This window comes from Chiloscyllium punctatum, chromosome 34, assembly GCF_047496795.1.
Source record: "Chiloscyllium punctatum isolate Juve2018m chromosome 34, sChiPun1.3, whole genome shotgun sequence".
NCBI classification, from domain to species: Eukaryota; Metazoa; Chordata; class Chondrichthyes; order Orectolobiformes; family Hemiscylliidae; genus Chiloscyllium; species Chiloscyllium punctatum.
The window spans coordinates 38326206-38339071 of NC_092772.1; the positions used below are offsets into that span (position 1 = coordinate 38326206).

At 49.6% G+C, this 12866-nt stretch overlaps 1 long non-coding RNA gene across 1 annotated transcript; it reads right to left on the reverse strand.

Annotated features, from left to right (window-relative positions):
- Window positions 1-3442: 3442 nt before the first annotated feature.
- On the reverse strand, window positions 3443-4788 carry LOC140459006 (uncharacterized). Its single transcript, XR_011953816.1, has 3 exons — window positions 4686-4788; window positions 3688-3831; window positions 3443-3494 (listed from the first exon to the last, which is right to left on the reverse strand). It is a non-coding gene; the product is annotated as an uncharacterized lncRNA (long non-coding RNA).
- Between the last annotated feature and the right edge of the window lie 8078 nt (window positions 4789-12866).

Genomic DNA, 12866 nt, shown 5'->3' on the forward strand with positions numbered 1-12866 from the left:
AACTGGCCGTTTAGACTGAGGTTGATGGGAAGCACAGACCAGGTTTCTGAGCAAGGAATATTACTGACCTCAGGAAGGAATTGCTAGGAACAGAAGGTTTCGGTTCTGTCACCAACCAAAGACCAATCAGCTCCTGCTCTGGGTGTGTCTGCTGGGACTGAGCTGGTTTCAACCTGGACTGACCACCCACCCACTCTCCCCACTACACACACACAGGCACACACAAACACACACTCAGGCACAGGCAGACACGCACACACAAACACACAGGCACAGACAGACACACACACACACACACACACACAGACACACACACACAGACACACACACCAACGCGGACAAACACACACAGAAACACACACAGTCACACAGGCACCCGCACACACACAAAGACACACAGGCACGCTCACACACACAGACACACACATTCTCTCTCACACACACACACACACACACACACAAAACCTTGATCTCCTCCCATTGGCTTGAAGCAGCAGCTGTGTAAACATCACTCACAATGAGGAGCAGGGAACTTACTTTTCCAAAATACTGCGAGCCCTTCCCACCTTCCCCAGCAGTAACCATCACACTGACCCCCTTCCCCACCTAACCCCAAAATGCCAGGCGATTTGAGGAAGGTTGCGTACCTGAATAAAACATCCTGAAGGAGTCTGGGGGATTGGGACACACGATAGTCTCTCCTGCATCCAGTGAGGAACAGGGAAGAAATGTCCCTCTGTGGGGAGTTGAACTCCTGACCACAGCCAGTGGTTAGGATGGCTAGCTCAATGAATCTAAGGGGAACAGGGACTGAGGGGGAACGGAGCAGAGGGATCAGTCAATGAGCTTAAAGTGAGGGGATCCAACTGAAGCAGCACGATCCGAGGGGATCTGGTGCAGGATCTAGACACCATTATTGCCTGGGGACAGTGGGGATCTGAAGGGGGGATGGTCACTGGGTGTCTCCCACCGAGTCTGTGTCACCTTTACCTGGATCCACTGTGGTGGTGATCCCTGGGTCTCCATTACACAAAGAGCCTTCACAGCAGGACACGTCGCTTAGCAACAAACCCAACGCTCGCAAATCCATCCGCGCTCCGCACTGATTCGCCGAAGCACATCCTTTAAAAACGACATCTCGGCCAACATCTGACACTGTGGGGGAGATCAGAGAACAGATCACATCGCAACAGAGTGGATCCCAGACAGGAAACAGGGTCACTGTCCTGATTGGAGGATCAGTAACAGAGGGAGGCTGGGATTGGAGGATCAGTGAGAGCGGGCAGCTGTGATTGGAGGATCAGTGGGAGAGGGAGTTTGTGATTGGAGATTCAGTGGGAGAGGGAGGCTGTGATTGGAGGATCAGTGAGAGCGGGCAGCTGTGATTGGAGGATCAGTGGGAGAGGGAGTTTGTGATTGGAGATTCAGTGGGAGAGGGAGGCTGTGATTGGAGGATCAGTGGGAGAGGGAGGCTGTGATTAGCGAGTCAATGAGAGCGGGAGGCTGTAATTGGAGGATCAGAGATAGAGGGACAGTATGATTGGAGAGTTAGTGAGAGCAGGAGGCTGTGATTGGAGGATCAATGACCTGGGCTATGATTAGACGGTCAGTGAGCTCGACTGTGATGGGAAGCTCATCGATAGAGGAGACTGCGATTGGAGGGTCAGAGAGTGAGAGGAAGCCTGTGATTGGAGAGTCTGGGACAGAAGGATGGAATGATTGGAGACTCGGCGATAGAGGGAAGCTGTGATTGGAGGGTCAGTGAGAGCGGGCGGCTGTGATTGTAGGGTCAGTGGGAGAGGGAGCTTGTGATTGGAGGATCAGTGGGAGAGGGAGCCTGTGAATGGAGGATCAGTGGGAGAGGGAGCCTGTGATTGAAGGATCACTGAGAGCAGGCAGCTGTGATTGGAGGATAGTGAGAGAGGGAGGCTGTGATTGGAGGATCAGTGGGAAGGGAGGCTGTGATTGGAGGATAGTGAGAGAGGGAGGCAGTGATTGGAAGATCAGTAATAGAGGGACAGTATGATTGGAGAGTTAGTGAGAGCAGGAGGCTGTGATTGGAGGATCAGTGACCTGGGCTATGATTGGATGGTCACTGACCTCGACGATGATGGGAGGCTCATCGATAGAGGAGACTGCGATTGGAGGGTCAGGGAGTGAGAGGAAGCCGATGATTGGAGAGTCTGGGATGGAAGGATGGTATGATTGGAGACTTGGCAATAGAGGGAGGCTGTGATTGGAGGGTCAGTGTTAGAAGGAGCCTGTGATTGGACGATTTGTGATGGAGAGAAGTTTTGATTGGAGGATCAGTTTGCTGGGCTACGTTTGGAGGGTCAGTGAGAGCGGGAGGATGTGACTGGAGGATAGTGAGAACGGGAGGCAGTGATTGGAGGCTTAGTAAGAGCAGGAGGCTATGATTGGTGAGTCCGTGAGAGCGTGAGGCTGTGATTGGATGCGCGGTGAGAGAGGGAGGCTTCGATTGGAGGATCGGTGTACTGGGCTGTGATTGGAGGATCAGTGATAGCGGGAGCCTGTGATTGGAGGATCACTGAGCTGGGCTGGGGTTGGTGGGTTCCTGGGGAGAGGTACAGCTTTCCTCCGCGATCCGGAAAGTAGAGCGTTCCGATGAAACCTTTCAGAAGCCGAAATGGCACAAAGTGAAGAATCAGTTCCTTTTCTGGGAAAAGTGAAAATCCTCTTTGGATTTCTTTCAGTGAGTGTAAACAGGTACTAATGTAGGTCTTTGTGAAAAGGCAGGTGGGGGAAAGTGAACTTTCCAAAAGCAGGGGATACCTGTAGGATGTTACATTCTGAGCAATGTTTGGGTGAGGGCTGTGAGGCTGAGAGCCAGACCAGGGGCCCAAAAACTCCCTCCCCCAGACACCTACCCTCCTGGAGGGTGTGGGGGGGTGAAACCTGCTCAGGGGGTGAGAGCTGGATTGGGGAAGGGGCCGAGAATCAGGCACATTCCCTGTCAGCGACTCCCTGTCAGGGGATGGTCCCGAGCCAAGTGCTGAGGCCCACGGAGAGTATCAACCCAGGCCCAGGCCCAGGTGAGATTGGGGCTGAAGGATGTTCCCATTCAGCACCAGCCAGTGACCCACCTCTCCCTCTGCATACAGACTGTGGACTGACAACTGGGTCAAAGAGGGAACCCAGTCAGTACTGCATCCTGGTGGACAAGAATGGGCTGAATGGCCTCATCCTGTGCTGTGCTATCCCATCATTCCATTCTCCTGAACAATGGCTCCCTTCAACATCCCAAACCTGGGAGTGAGTTCGACATTGACCCTGAAGCTCAGTGACTGAGGTTGGGAGAGAGCAGTGGACGATGCAGTGTATCTACGTACACAATCTCTGTTGGCCTTTTCCATTCACACAGCGATTCTCCCGACCCGCACACTCCACCTTCTGTAGATTGGCCAGGCAGGAGGCCATGGATGGACTGTAGCATCCGAAACATTGCAGTCCGTTCAGGGTGGTGTTGGCAGGCTCTGAAATCACAAAGGGAAGAAGAGAAGATGCCTTCTCTTTGATTCAAGGGCAAAACCATCCTCCCCTCAAATCGTCACATCCCCTCCCCCTAACACAACTCCCCAAACCTGACGTTCATCACCTCCCCGCCCCCCCCACCCCCAGGGTTTTCATGTGGGTCTGAATCCTGACAGACCTCACTGTGATCCTCACCTGCTACTGTCTGGTCATTACATCGGTCTGAGCCACAGAGACGGCTGCTCCGGGAGATAAACACCCTTCCAGTGCTCAACGAAACATCTTCGGAGGGACTCTCACAGCGTTGTTCAATGTGTCTGAGTGTCTCAGTCCCACTGTCTACGGTAAACAGGCTGGAGTTAGAACTTCACCACATCATTTGTTTAGCTTCACTCCGTCTGCAACAATTTCTGTCGATGCCCCACAGAAAGCATCCTATCTGGATGCATCCCAGCTTGGTATGGAGCACAACAAATTACAGAGAGATGTGAACACAGCGCAGTCCATCACACAAAGCAGCCTTCCCCCCGTTATCTCCATCTACACTTCCCACTGCCTCGGGCAAGTAACTAACATCATTAAAGCGCCTTCCCAGCCCGGGAATACTTTCTCCCACCCTCTTCCATCGGGCAGGAGATACAAAGGTTTGAAAACATGTACCAACAGATTCGAGCACAGCTTCTTCCCCGCTGTTATCAGACTAATGACCCAACCGTACCTATGTTAGAGTTGATGTCTCTCTGCATCTTCCCTGTGGCTGGAACACTATATTCTGCATTCTGTTCCATTACCCTGATGTACTTCTGTAAGGTGTGATTTGTCTGGATATCATACAGAACAATACTTTTCACTGTATCTCAGTGCATGTGACAATAATAAACCCAGTATCACAATGAGATATTTTCAGAACCTCACTGTTCTGGAGAATATCACCCTACGCCTCTTCAGGGGCTGGGATGATTGTCAACTCCGGCCCTCCTGCCTCAGAGGTCGGGACACTCCACCTGTCTCACAGCAGTACCCCTGCTCCATGTGGGTTTGCGCTGGGAGGAACTGAAACCAGGAGCCAGAACCTAGTCTCCAGCCGACACGTCTGCAATCAGCCAACAGGGAAAGAAACTTCCCGTCACACTGTCTGGCCCCATTCCCTCCAATCTGGGAAGAGTCGGCTTTCAACAGAAAGGCAGGATTACCGATGATGGTGTGGGATGACACAGTCTGGCAGTTGGTGATGCCAATCAGGCAAGTGTTCTCTCTCAGTGAGCAGGAACCGGAGGAGGCTGAACACGTGAAACATTGAAGAGATCGTCCTGCGAAGGGAGAGATTGCAGAGAATTCAGTGAGACTCGGAGTTTCAGTTTGAGGAGAATTTTCACTCAGGGACCATGACTGTGCTTTCAAATTACACCCCCTCATTCCGATCACAACCTCAAACATTTCACACACACTGCGAGGGATTTCAAAGGGTGTGGGGAGTGAAGAGGGAGAGTGAGATTAGACTGGGTGGGATATTAATGGGTGTGGGGAGTGAGGGGGAGAGTGGGATAAGACTGAGTGTGATATTAAACGGTGTCGGGAGTGAGGGGGAGAGTGGGATTAGACTGGGTGGGATATTAATGGGTGTGGGGAGTGAGGGGGAGAGTGGGATTCAACTGGATGGGATATTAATGGGTGTGGGGAGTGAGGGGGAGTGTGGGATAAGACTGAGTGTGATATTAAACGGTGTGGGGAGTGAGGGGGAGAGTGGGATTAGACCGGGTGGGATATTAAAGGGAGTGGGGAATGAGGAGGTGAGTGGGATGAGACTGGGTGGGATATTAAAGGGAGTGGGGAATGAGGAGGTGAGTGGGATGAGACTGGGTGGGATATTAAAGGGAGTGGGGAATGAGGAGGTGAGTGGGATTAGACTTGGTGGGATATGAAAGGGAGTGGGGAATGAGGGGGTGAGTGGGGTATTAAAGGACATTCGTGAGACCTCATCTGGAATACTGTGGCCCGTTCTGTTCTCCTTGTTATCGGAAGAATATAATTAAACTGAGAGGGTCCTGAAGCGATTTCCCAGGATGTTCCTTGGAATAGTGGGTTTGAGTTATAAGGAGAGGCTGGATGGGCTGGGAGTTTATTCACTGGAGCGTAGGAGGTTGATGGGTGACTTTATCGACGTTTATAAAGTCATGAGGGGTTCAGATAAGGTGAAAGGCAGGTGGTTTTTTTCCCTCGCGTGGGGGATTTCAAGACTACAATGGATATTTTTAATGTGAGAGGAGAAAGATTTAAAAAGAATGAGGGGTAAGTTTTATCCACAGAGTGTGGTTTGTGTGTGCCATGACCTTCCAGAGGAAGTAGTGAGTGTGGACACAGTTACTCTGTTTAAAAGACATTTGGACAAGTCAGTGAATAAGAAATGTTTGGAGGGATAGGGGCCGAACGTAGGCAAGTGGGATGAGCTCGATTTGGGAATATGTTCGGATTGGACGGGTTGGGTCTGTTCCTGTGCTGTCTGACTGTAACTCAGCACCTTGAGGGGCAATCCCAGAGAGTGGGACATCAATGATAGCGTCAGGATCACCCAACCCGATCAGTGACACAAACAGATCACTCCTTACCTGCTGTGATCCCAGCACAGACCAGGACAATGCTGAAGAACACCTTCATGTTTTCCCCTGCAGAGTCGATGTGTCTGGGATGATGGTGAGCTGCTGTCTGTGTTCACAAACTGCTCTCTTTCTGTTCTGAAATCAGAAAACACCATCAGAGATGTTGGACCGAGCCCTCTGCCAGCAGCCACACAGTACAGGCTTTACCCCACCCCATTCCCCTCCCACAGTCTGTGCCGTGTTGGGTCAGGGACAGACAGTGTACCTTATGCTTTAGAAACTCTGTGACCATTCCTGCCTGACCACAAGGGAAAGGATCGACAGCTCATGGACTCCCTGTGACCCTGCTGCAGCTTTCCCAGGAACAGGGTGGGAACGTGCCTTACAAATACCTCAGGGGCTGGGGGAGAGCACCCTGTACAGGGCACAGGGCTGACCCACTCACACAGCACCAGGGACATGGTTCACCACAGAAGGAGGCCATTCGGCCTTCCCTGCCTGTACCAGCCCGTTACACCTAGTGCCACTACCTCGTGCCAACCTCCTGCTTTCTCCCCACAGCTTTGCACATTGTTTTATGTTCATTCCCCCCTCACCATCCAATGGCCCTCTTCCATCGTACCCGCCTCTCCCATATTTCCAGCCGGACCTTTCCGGACCCTAACCGGCCAATGGGCCAAGAGAGCTCTTTTGTGCTTTCTGATTCGATGTTGAAACACTCACGGAGTTAACAAGGCCTCACCTGTCTTGGGGAAATCCCTCCACATTCATTCAATTCCTTACTGAGAAACCTCAGGGACAATCAAAGGCTGAAAGAATGATTTTATCCTTCTTGCATGCAGCAACCCAAATCAGCCCGTCAACGAAGCGAGTTAAACCTCACAACCCGACCTGACTATGGCCGGATTAAGGGTGGAACGAGGCAATAATCCCACCAATGGTGATCCGTCTTTGGAAGGCTCCAGCGTTCCATCCTGATGCCAAGCTGATCTCCGGAGTCCTGCTAAAGGTGTTCGATTCTCGCACAAGATAACATCCTTCGGGCCTTTGAGGTTATATGTTGATGATTCTTAAAGTCCCTTTCATCCAAAATGTTGATCATCCTCCTGGCGTCATGAAGTCATACAGCATGGAAACTGACCCTTCGGTCTAACCCGTCCATGATGACCAGATATCCCAATCTACTCCCTTTTGCCAGCATTTGGCCCATATCCCTCTAAATCCTTCCTGTTCATATACCCATCCAGATGCCTTTTAAATGCTGTAATTGTACCAGCCTCCACCACTTCCTCTGGCAGCTCATTCCATACACGTACCACCCTCTGTGTGAGTAAGTTGCCCCTTTAGTCCCTTTTAAATCTTTCCACTTATCACCTCAAACCAATGCCCTCGAACTCTGGACTCCCCCACTCCAAGGAAAAAGACCTTGTCTATTCACTCTATCCATGCCCCTCACGACTTGATAAACTGAAAGAACCGCAGGTACAGGAGATCAGAAATGAAAACAGAAATTGCTGGAAAAGCTCAGCAGGTCTGGCAGCGCCTGTGGAGAGAAATCCGAATGAACATTTTGGATTAAGGGAGCCTTCCTCAGAACTGAGATTTTCCAGCAATGTCTGTCTTTTTTATGATATTACAAACCTCTGTCAGGTCACCCCCTCAGCCTCTGAAACTCCAGGGTACAGTATACCCCAGCTTATTTAGCCTCTCCCTGTCGCGCAAACCCTCCAGTCCCGGTAGCGTCCCTTAAATGTTTACTGAACCCATTCGAGTTTAACAACATCCTTCCTCCAGCAGGGAGACCAGAATTGCACACAATGTTTTAAAAGTGGCCTAACCAATGTCCTGTAGAGCCACAACCTGACCTCCCAACTCCTGTACTCAACACACTGACCAATAAAGGACAGCATACCAAGTGCCTTCTTCGCTATCCTGTGACTCCACTTTCAAGGAGTTATGAACCTGAACTCCAAGGTGCCCTTGCTCAGGAGCACTCCCAGGGTCCCCCCATTAAGTCTCGAAGCCCTGCCCTGGTTTGCCTTTCCAAAATGCAGCCCCTCACTTTGACCTGAATGAAACTCCATCCACCGCTCCTCAGCCCTTGAGACTGCAGCTGGCTTCCTCTTCAACAGGAACGGCTCTGTTCCTTGTTACCTTTGGCCTTACCTGGCAGTTGGAACACACAGTTTTCCTGCGATTAACTCCTTCAATTCTTCAGCAGGGCAACCCTTGTCTTCTGTGGTGATAAAGCATCCACTTTCTCAAGCAGGTGTCCAAGCAGTTTTGAAAGTGTGACCTCGACTCCCTCCAGTCCAAGAGCTGGCTAATTGTTTTCAGTCTCTGCTCAACAGCACGTGTTTGTTTATTAATACAAGTTTATTAACTGAAGGTTATGGCACAGACCACACCCTTTGTTTCACACTTTATATCTATGACCTTATATCATTAATATTTATTGTCATGACACCACAGAATCATACAGCAGGTAAACAGATCCTTGGGTCCAACACATCCATCCTGCCCAGATATCCGAAACTGACCCAGTCCCACCTGCCAGCACCTGGCCCATGTGCCTATTCATATACCCATCCAGATGCCTATTAAATGCTGTAATTGTACCAGCTTCCACCCACTTCCTCTGGCAGCTCATTCCATACACGTACCATCCTCTGTGTGAAAATGTTGTCCTTCAGGTTTAGGGTTCGGTTTAGGGTAAACATTAGGGTTAGGTTTCAGTTCAGGTTTCGGGTTAGGGTTTGGAATAGGGTTAGGTTTTGGGTGAGGGAGAGGGAACGGATTACATTTTGGGTTAAGGTAAGGAATAGGGTTAAGTTTAGGGTTAGTGTTGGGGTTAGGCTCAGCATTAGGGATAAGGTTAGTTTTAGGGTTTGGGTTAGGATTACATTTAAGCTTAGGGATAGATTTAGGGTTAAGTTTGGGGTTAAAATTAGTGTTAGATTTAGGGTTAGAGTTAATGTTAGGGTTGCAGTTAGGGTTCACGTTAGGGTTAGGGTTCAGGTTCGAGTTACGGTTAGGGATAAGATTAGGGTTTGAGTTTGGATTAGAGTTTAGGGTTAGGTTTAGAGTTCTGTTTAGGGATAGGGTTTGGGTTAGGGTTAGGATTCTGTTTAGGGTTTGGGTTAGGATTCTGTTTAGGGTTTGGGTTAGGGTTCAGCGATAGGGTTAGTGTTCTGTTCAGTGATAGTGTTTGGGTTAGGGTTAGGATTCAGCGTTAGGGTTAGAGTTCTCTTTAGGGTTAGAGTTCTGTTTAGGGTTAGGGTTTAGGGTTAGGGTTCAGCGTTAGGGTTAGAGTTCTGTTTAGGTTTAGGGTTCAGTGTTAGGGTTAGGGTTCAGCGTTAGGGTTAGAGTTCTGTTTAGGGTTAGGGTTCAGTGTTAGGGTTAGGGTTCAGCGTTAGGGTTAGAGTTCTGTTTAGGGTTAGGGTTCAGCGTTAGGGTTAGCGTTCTGTTTAGGGTTTGGGTTAGGGTTCTGTTTAGGGATTGGGTTAGGTTTAGCATTCTGTTTAGGGATTGGATTAGGGTTCTGTTCAGTGATAGGGTTTGGGTTAGGGTTAGGGTTCAGCGTTACGGTTAGCGTTCTGTTTAGGGTTTGGGTTAGGGTTCAGCGTTAGAGTTAGAGTTCTGTTTAGGGATAGGGTTTAGGTTAGGGTTAGCGTTCTGTTTAGGGATAGGGTTTGGGTTAGGGTTCAGTGTTAGAGTTAAAGTTCTGTTCAGGGTTAGGGTTCTGTTTAGGGATAGGGTTTGGGTTAGGATTAGGATTTAGGGTTAGGGTTCTGTTTAGGGATAGAGTTTGGGTTAGGGTTAGGATTTAGGGTTAGGGTTCTGTTTAGGGATAGAGTTTGGGTTAGGATTAGGATTTAGGGTTAGGGTTCTGTTTAGGGATAGGGTTTGGGTTAGGGTTCAGTGTTAGAGTTAAAGTTCTGTTCAGGGTTAGGGTTCTGTTTAGGGATAGGGTTTGGGTTAGGATTAGGATTTAGGGTTAGGGTTCTGTTTAGGGACAGGATTAGGCTCAGAGTTAGGATTTGGGATAGCCTTAGTGTTAGTGTTCGAGTTAGTCTTAGAATTTGTGGTTAGATTTCGGGTTACGGTTTGTGTTAACATTAGATTTTGGGTTCGGGATAGAGTTATTGTTAGGGTGAGGGATAGGTTTCAGGTTTAAGTTAGGATTAAAGTTTGGGTTTAGGTTAGGGTTTGGCCAATTGTTAGGGTTCAGGTTTAGGTTACAGTTTGGGTTAATGTCAGGGTTTGTTTTAGGGTTAGAGTTCAGGTTAGGGTTAGAGTTCGGTGTTCGGGTTAGGGTTCAGGTTAGGGACATGGTTTGGGTTAAACTTAGGGTTTGGGTTTGGGCTAGAGTTAAGGTGAGAGTTAAGGTTCAGGTTAGGGTTAGTGTTAGGGTTAGGATAGGTATAGGGTTAGGGTTACTGTTAGTGTTAGGGTTAGGTTTAGGGTTAGTGTTAGTGATAGGGTTAGTTTTAGGGTTGGGGTTAGGGTTAGTGTTAGGGTTAGGTATAGGGTAAGGGTTAGTGTTAGAGTTAGGGTTAGGTTTAGGGTTAGGGTTTGGGTCAGTTGCAAACCGAGACAGTGTTTTCCATTTCGATGAGAGTGTTTCTGTTCGATAGGGCATACCTCTTGTGGGGAGTACATTCCCCCATCTTACTGTGTCTGTCCAATGGGCAGCCCCCATTCCTGCACCATCAATCAATCTCCCTGTCTGACACTGCCACGTCTCTCACACCATGTGGTACATGAGCTGAATTAGGTCAAAAGGGCAACTTTTTCACGCCCAGGGTGATGTGTGTATGGAATGAGCTGTCAGAGGGAGTGGTGGAGGCTGGTACAATGACAGCATTTAAAAGGCATCTGGATGGGTGTATGAATGGGACGGGTTTAGTGGGATATGGGCCAAGTGCTGGCAAATGGGACTAGATTAGGTTCTGCTAACTGGCCAGCATGGATGGGCCGAAGCGCCTGTTTCGGTGCTGTACATCTCTCTGACTCGATGTGGTCTCCCCAGCACCTTCTCCTGCTGCAGTAAGACTTCCATCCTCTTATCCTCAAGGACCTGAACCCTCCGTGAGTGACGGAGTCCTGGGTGGGGATGGGGGGTGTGTGAAGGAGACCTGTTCTGAACAAAATAAACACAACCACAACCACGCAACACCAACCGCCCTCTCACCAAAACGGTCAAGTCACATTTCAGTCCCAGGTAAAGCGCCCTCGAGCCTTTCCTGAGGGATTTTCCGAGAGACGGAACAAATAAATTGATCTGAATCCAGCCAACCCAACCCACAAATGGAATCTTAGTCTCTCACTCACAAACATTGGACTTTTGACTCCTCTGACAGAGGTAGGCACAGATCAGGGAAGAAATAAAACCCAATTGTTGAATGGCCCAGTGCTGAGAAAGGGTTAGCTCAAAGCCCACATTCTGTCATCCCATCAACCTCACACTGGCCACCGCCTTCCATGGACTTAGGGTCGGGGTGCAGTAAGAAAATTCCAGCTTTCCCTCTAGATCAATTGTATCTGGAACAAAATGTCTTGAATAATTATCAATCCACACCAATTATGTGTGGCTCAGTGGTGAGCACAGCTGCCTCCCAGCACCAGGAACCCGGGTTCGATTCCACCCTCGGGGTGACTGTCTGTGTGGAGTTTGCACATTCTCCCCGTGTCTGCGTGGGTTTCCTCCGGGAGCTCTGGTTTCCGCCCACAGCTGTGCAGTTTAGGGTGGATTGGCCATGGGAAAGGCAGGGTTACAGGGATAGGAGAGGGTGGGGTGGGTCTGGGCAAGATTCTGTGCAGAGGGTCGATGTGGACTTGATGGACCGAATGGCCTGCTCCCACACTGTATGGATTCTCTGAATGTGTTGTGGATCCAGCCCAGGGACCAGGCAATAATGGGGAAGGTTTATCAGATGACATTGGGCCGAAGGGCCTGTTTCCACACTGTCAGGATTCTATGATGCTAAAAGAAGCTGTCGGAAATAGTGATCATAACGTGGTAGAATTTGGCATTCAGTTTGGGAGGACAGAGGAGTTGGGGAGGAGGGGCAGCAGCCTTGTGGTATTATTGTTGGACTGTAACAGAGATCATTATCCGGGGACCCGGGTTCAAATCCCATCATGGCCGATGGTGGAATTTGAATTCAATAAAAATCAGGAATAAGAGTCTACGATGACCATGAATCGAATGTCAGGGAAACCCATCTGGTTCAGTAAGGTCCTGTCAGGACGGAAACTGCCCTCCTTACCTGGTCTGGGCCTACACGTGACTCCAGACGCACAGAGATGCTGTTAACGCTCAACTGCCCCCTGGGCAATTAGGGACAGGCAATAAATGGGCAGCGACCCCCTGACCCAGTGATTGAGGAAAGGAATGAAGGCAGAGCTGTCTGGGGTCAGCTGGAAAGGGAGGTTAGACAGCTACAGGAACAATGGGAGAGGGCTCCGAACAGAGCTCACAACAAAGACATCTTGCAGTGAAGAATATTGTTCCTCAGGTCCCTTTTAAATCTTTCCCCTGTCACATTAAAAATATGCCCACTTGTTTTTGAAAACCCTACACCCTGGGAAATAAAGACCTTGCCTGTTCACTTTCTCTCTGCCCTTCCAAACCTGCAGAAGGTCACCCCGCAGCCTCCTGTTCTCCAGGGAAAAAGTGGTGTGTGTATGGAATGAGCTGCCAGAGGAAGTGGTGGAGGCTGCTACAATGACCATTTAAAAAACATCTGGATGGCTTCCTGAATAAGAAGGGTT